The sequence below is a fragment of the Silene latifolia genome, chromosome 9, assembly GCF_048544455.1.
Source record: "Silene latifolia isolate original U9 population chromosome 9, ASM4854445v1, whole genome shotgun sequence".
NCBI classification, from domain to species: Eukaryota; Viridiplantae; Streptophyta; class Magnoliopsida; order Caryophyllales; family Caryophyllaceae; genus Silene; species Silene latifolia.
Window position 1 is genome coordinate 38,030,856 of NC_133534.1, and position 7,458 is coordinate 38,038,313.

At 33.7% G+C, this 7,458-nt stretch overlaps 1 long non-coding RNA gene across 1 annotated transcript; it reads right to left on the bottom strand.

Moving 5' to 3' along the window:
• Window positions 1-1,426: 1,426 nt before the first annotated feature.
• On the bottom strand, window positions 1,427-2,596 carry LOC141602611 (uncharacterized). Its single transcript, XR_012524561.1, has 2 exons — window positions 1,641-2,596; window positions 1,427-1,546 (listed from the first exon to the last, which is right to left on the bottom strand). It is a non-coding gene; the product is annotated as an uncharacterized LOC141602611 (long non-coding RNA).
• Between the last annotated feature and the right edge of the window lie 4,862 nt (window positions 2,597-7,458).

The window sequence follows — 7,458 nt, forward strand, 5'->3', positions numbered from 1 at the left end:
CTCTAATCTTTTAATTCAATTCATAATTATGATTTTTTCATTAAAATAAAATAAAATTAATATTAAACTATAAATTATAAGTTGCTAAATTTTTCAGTAATGCGATAATTATTAATGTAAAGAATGACTTAACACATACTTACTACTTTAAAAAAATAAAACTCTATATACCGCGTATGCATTGCGCGAGATCTACACTAGTATGTTACTAACATGATAAAATCATGCCACCGAATATGGATACATGATTTTATTAATTTGAAGGACTCATCCCGCTTGAAGACCGTGTTTGAGAAGAGGTCGGCCAATAGTGTGGCGATGCAATTGCTACTTTTTCCATCAAAGACAATATTATACCTCTTTCTCCGAACCCTCTCCCTAGCTAGCTGATCTCCAATTCTACGGACATTCGACTCCTTCGTACTCCCACTATTAGGTAAATCATATATATATATATATAGAGATTGGATTTTGTGATTTTGGTTCTTATGGTGAGTTGTGAGTTGGGGGAATCTCAGCCACTAGATTATATTAGAGATGAGTGGTCAAGATCAAATCTTACATGTCATATAAAACCATTGTCATTTACTTATTTTCTCTTTTTTCTAATGTTACTTTTTTTTTACTTTAATTTTTTTTTCTCTTTTTTTTTTACCTCGTGTTATTATGCTTTTTTTTACCACTTTGATTTTTGTTTTCTCTTATGTTTTTCTTTAATTTACTCATTATGTTACCTTTTTTTCTTTTTCTTTTTGTACCGGATTTTTTTTTACTTGAAATTTTTTTTACTCTTATTTTTTTTTTAACTCGTGTTATTATGCTTTGTGCTTTTTTTACCTGGATTTTTTTTACGACTTTGATTTTTTTCTTTTTTTTTTACCACATGTTATTGTGCTGTTATTGTTATTCCGCTGTTATTCTGCTGTTACTTTGATTTTTTTTACGATTTTGATTTTTTTTTCTCTTTTTTTTTTTACCATATGTTATTGTGCTGTTATTGTTATTCCGCTGTTATTGTGATATTATTCTGCTGTTAGTGTGAATTTTTTTACGACTTTGATTTTTTTTCTTTTTTTTACTACGTGTTATTGTGCTGTTATTCTACTGTTATTCTGCTGTTATTGTGATGTTATTTTGGTGTCACTTTGATTTTTTTTACTACTTTCATTTTCCACTCTTTTTTACCACGTGTTATTGTGCTGTTATTCTGGTGTTATTATACTGTTATTCTGGTGTTATTGTAGTGCTATTCTTATGTTATTGTACTGTTATTGTGGTGTTATTCTTACATTTTTCTAAATTTCTCATTATGCTACTTTGAAAGTAGTGAACATAAGAATAATCCTATTGGCTATTAGGACATCAGACAAGATGGTGCAGGAAACAATGTACAGGAGTGAGTATACAATGTACAAGAGTGAGTATACAGGCCATGCATCTTTTTAAAAACACTTGAAGTTTTATGTATTTTTCATCATCTATACAAGATTGAAAATTATCAGATCTTTGCCCATCCCAGTCCGAGAAAACTACTCCTGCCAAAAACCTGAAATATACAGTTTGTACGAGATGAATTATATTCAGTTCCAAGGTGAATAAACCCTTCATTAGTTTCGTTAATTTAAGAGCCTTAATTGTACCTTTCTTTCGTGAGGCCAGCAATCATCAAGTGCCGGCATTGATCTTGTATAGTTAGTACTCCTCATTCAATTATAAATGGTTGTTTCTATTTCTACAATACAAGGACTAGAATTAGACGAAGGGTGACAAACACGTCTGACGTACCATGTTTACTGGAACATTCTTGTGTATGCCTTCTTCTCTCGAGTGTGACGATCAGCAATCTGAAATCGTATTCGGAGAGCATTAGCTTAATAAAACTTCAAGAACTTCATTATATGAATGTTGAATTGCTTTGGTATGTATGTGTTTGTTTGTAGTTGAGAGTGTTAGATGAATATTTCCATCTCAAAAAACCCATACTTACTTTCTAATCCCCCGAACAACCTGAGACGCAACTAAATGAATCCCAAGACCTACGATCAGCCAACGTCGCCGGGGACGGAAAACTTTGAATCACAAACACAGCCAAATCCGTCGTCTACGGAGGCGGTGGTGGAAGAGCTTGACACATAAACTCAGCGCAAAACTTACAGAGAAGTCATCCTTGCTCTCGGATCCGGAATCAGAGATGCGTGCGCTGAGTTCTCCTTTCTTCGAGTTCGCGGTCTGCGTCGTCTTCTCAAGTTTCTTCATTCCGTCCTTGATTTCGATTCGGCTATTGAAGTCTTCTGCTTATGCAATCTCTCGCTTACCTTCAATTGCTCTTCTCCATCTTCATTCATCGATCAACATCATGATTTTGTTGAAATAAAAGAATCGAACATGTTTTGATTATTTTAAGACTCAGACGGAATTGATTTTTTGATTATTTTAACACTCAGGCGGAATTGATTTTTCAGAATCATTAAGAAAGCAAATGTGCAAAATTAATGCACTGTTTAAGGAAATTAGCAAGAGAAAAAGGGGGGATAAAATTTCTGGAGAGAGATAGTAATTGTGCAAGTGTAAATGACGGGAAGTTGAGAAGATGACTTTTTTTTAATGAGCTGACTTTGTTTTGATTCCAGCCGTCCATTTTCTCTAATTTCAATGGTCCAGATTTTCCAAACTCACAACTCACCATAAGAATCAAACTCACGAGATCCCGCCTATATATATATATATATATATATATATATATATATATATATATATATATATATATATATATATATATATATATATACACGAGACTATAAGGGAACATGAAAAAAGAGTTACATCTAATAAATTATCCGCAATATTTGGTTCATTGAAACTCCAAATAAATTTATCAAAATGCCAAGGTTACCCCTCCACGACCTTCGCTTTATCACGCTTCGAAGAGAATCTAAACAAGAAGACCTATTCCTTAGCATCAATCAAATTACCCAAAATCCCATTCGAAAGCAAGCATCATATCAACCATCATCACCATTTTGGATGATCCCCTTACCATGCTGTTTTTGCCCTAGACTACTTCTATCCACAGCGAAAAGCGAACCAAATGAGCCCAATTGGGTCTGATTAGAAATTATGTGGAAATGTGAAATACTCGATATTTTGTATGTAATGATAATATGATGATATCATGCTGGTCATTTCTTAGCACGAACAAAATAGTCCATCTATGTAAGATGGCTAAGGTGCATGCTGCTGCGTCTTACGGATAGGAGCCCCTTGTTGAATTAGGCGTTCTTTGATCCTCTACTCAGTAGGTAATCATCATTATCAATGAAATTTATAAGGCTAACCAACTATAGTAGTTGGTCAATTGAATTCGTAAGATTCATATTTAAAAACATGTTTTATATGTTATAATTATCCGATGTGGGATCCATATTTAAAAACATGTTTTATATGTTATAATTATCCGATGTGGGAGTATGGTGTCAGAAGATTGAGATATTCTTTGGGTGGTGTTAGAGTTGTTAATAGAAACACACAATATGTGGGATTACTGTATAATTAAGAACGAAGTTATTCATAATATTGCAGACGAAACACTCGTTCTAGAGAAGTTTCATATATTGTAATAGAAACTATTAAATGTTCGGAAAATTCACTTAATATCCCTGAAATTCACTAAAACTTCGTAAACACTTGTTATGATCATTCAAAGTTTTCTAAAAAGAGGGGAATAACGTGTAAAGTGGCAAAACTCGGGAGTAACACGTGAATTTTCCGTAAATTGTATAAATAGCATTGACATTCTTCATCAGAGACATTAAAATTCACAATTCCCTTTCTCTTTTCATTCAAGTATTTCATCTACTTATGTCCCAATCAATTGTGTATCTTTTTTTAATTTTTTTTTGTGATAGCTGTTTTAATTAAAATTAGATTGATGATTAAAACGGAAACAACATAATGGTTATGCTCACAAAGTCTTGGTTTATTAATGGCAAAACCTAGAATCATTGTGTTCAATTTATCATAGATTTAAAATATATTTCCTTTTCCAAATTTAATTGCTGTAAGTCTATAACAGCTCACACCTCAATAGCATACCACATTGAACAAATTCTGGATAGTAAACATATTTAGATTGGTCAACATACTCCTATGGTGATCATTTGTTTATCATTTCCATTTTAGGGTATCTCATTTATTTATTTATTTAACTTAAAAATGTCAGATTAATTTTTAAATAAGCCGTTTTTCAAAGTAACTTTTATAAAACCCTTTAATGTTTGATGACCTACATGAATCTCAAATTTTCGATCCTAAATCGTCTCATTTGTTTACCATTTTCATTTTAGGGTATCTCATTTATTTATTTATCTTTTTTTATATTGGGGGTGTTTTATTGAGTGGTCTCCTCCCATTTCTTTAATAATTATGTCAAAATCTACTGTAAAAAAATGACCGAGAATGAGAGAGTATATCGTTTATTCCCAACCTCAATAGTTGCAGAGCGATAACTTTTCTAGTTATCTAAAAGACTTTAAACAATATTTTTTTTTGCCGAAAATGGTACTAGATAAAAGAAAAAAGTCGAGTACAAAGTTCAAGGGGGATAAGGAGGGGGGATAGGAGGTGAGCCTCCATACACATTGTCTTTACATAAAGTACTAATGACCAAAGATGGGGGGTCATTCCACCAAAACAAACCCGAGACAGAATTGTGAGCATTAGACGCAACCCATCTAGCAACTAGATCCGCACTTGCATTGTACTCCCTTCTCTCGAAAATGAGATCCCAGCCATCAGCTATACTTGCCACGGAGTATTTTATTTTGGTAATAATGACATTTACGTCGTTGATCACAATGGCGAAACGAGACCCCTAATAGGGATTGTCGCACCTAAACAGCAAAAACAATGAAAATCTGGGTTAAACTCTTCGAAACTTTTTAATTCTATCACTACTTTGTCTAGTATGAAATTTTCCGTCTCCCTAAATTAAACCCTAGCTTCTTGACGCCTTGAGGGGTCGTATTTGAGTAATATGGTTGGAGCCTTACGCTTCGAGTATGACGTAGAAATGCCCTTGTTATTACAAACTAAGATGCATAAAAGAAAAATCGTCTGATTGTGTGAATCACATCACACATAGCATTCTATTCTATTTTGGTAGCAATGACGTTTACCTGACCGATCGCAACACAGAACGAAGATGTTAACATGATTTTTCGAGCTAAAAACAACGAAAACACTTAAGAGTACCTTTTTAGCTAGACTTCTCAATTTTTTCATAATTTTTTCCATCTGTTTTATGTGAAGAAGCATGAATTTATTTGTATGTCATTTTTATTCTCTATTTCGTATGTATGTAGGTATTAATCAATATATCATGCGGATCATATTTTTAGGACCCAAAAAACTAGTCCATCTATGGAAGATGGCTAAGGGTTGCTGACTTGCTGTGCTGGCGTTTGTCGGAAGGAGCTCCTCATCGAATCGACCGTCCCGTACCGTATCATCAGATATTAACAATTGAGTTTACATGGCTAACTAACTATAGTAGTTGGTCAATTGAAAGTGTAGTATTATTTCTTAAAACCATGTTTAATAGTTCGTAATTATTCGATATGGGAGTTTGGTGTCAAAAGACATTATATACATTCTTCATTAGAGACATTAATGTTCACACTTTCCCTTTCTTTTTCCGTTCAAGTTTTTCTTCTACTTACGTCCCAATCATTTGTGTAATCTTTATATTTTTTACTATAGATATTTTAATCAAATTACACATTAAAGAACGATAACTTTTCTCAGACTTGAAAACTTCACAAAATCCGGTGTCACGTTGAAGTTAACTTCACATTAAAAAACGATAACTTTTCTTACGCCCTTCAACTATCACATGCTCTATTTTATTTTGGTAATAATGACATTTATGTGTCGTTGATCAAAATTAAATGGCGAAATGAGGGCCTTACTTAGGATTGTGGCACCTAAATGATAAAACAATGAAATCTTGGTTAAACTTTTCGATTTTTAAATTTTATTATTACTTAGTCTAGTGTGAAATTTTTCGTATTCCTAAATTAAATCCTAGATTCTTAACGCCTTGATGGGTTGCATTTCACTATTTGAGTTATGTGTTTGGAACTTTTGCTAGAGTTGATTATTCAGTAAACCCTATTATTAATCGGTCTATGAGATTGTGTGATAGGGAATGAGGATGTTAACATGATTTTTTGAGCTAAAAACAACGAAAACACTTAACTTTTTAGCTTAACTTTTCAATTGTTTCATATAGTTTTTTTCCAACTGTTTTATGTGAAGATACATGAATTTATTTGTATGTCATTTTCATTCTCTATGTTTTCCAACTGTTTTAAGTAATCTATGAAAGATGGCTATGGAGATTTCTGCGTTTGTTGAACGTGCTATGTGTAGATACCTCATTTCTGCACCTCTCGCAAACCACCCGGTGATGATTGGGCCGCATGTTTGGTACGCGGAACGATTTGTGACAGTTCGTAAGTTTATCGTCAAGTGATTGCTCAAATATTAATGTCTACCTCTTAGTTGTCATCTACGTGCCGATACGGTCGTTTTGTGATAATTAGAGTACATTTGGAGTCCGAGCCTAAGACCGTCTTCATTTTTCGATAACCGTTAAATCCGAGTCGAATGTTGGAATGTTAGGATATTTCTATTCCATATTTTATAAATATTTCACAATCTTTAACCTTTGGTAAACAATTTCCCGTAATATTCATACAAGATATTAAGGAAAACCAAAATATTCCGTCCTACCATAACTTAAACACGGAAATCATTCTTCCGCAGGAGGAAACCCCTTGGGAACAGACGCAAAGCAGTCTTTGCGCCTCTTCCAAGAGACGCGTGATCGCTGCGCCTCTTCCCAGGTCCTTTTCTGCGTGTTTTTCGTATCTTTTTTATATCTTTCTGAGATTCACTTCCAAAGACTCTTCGAAACCCTATATCCTTCACGTGATTAGTATAAATAGGAGCCTTCGCTCCTCATATTTCTCACGCGAGTGTCCGCCCTTCTCTTCTCCCTTTGCATTCTAGACCTTTGTTCTTACTTTTTGGCGTCTACCTGCTTGAACATTCGACCACGTAAGCTCGGATCCTTCTGAGTACCAGCCTCGTTTGCATGACCGACCAATTTGACCAACTCCACATCAATCAACTTAATTAATCTAATCGTTTTCCTCTTACGAGGGCACTTTCATATTTGCATTATAGTTCGAGTCGAGCATCGCTAATCGATAACTTAGTCCTTCTCGTTTCGTCAAACATGTAAGTCTGAGGGTGTATAATCTCTTTTTTATTATTGTTCTTTACTTTTTGTATCATCATTAATGTAAGGTTTATGTCGAAAATACTTATTAAAACCGATTTCTAAAACCGTGCTTTAAAACCTCTTTTTTACGGATTTCCAGAAGACAAACCGTC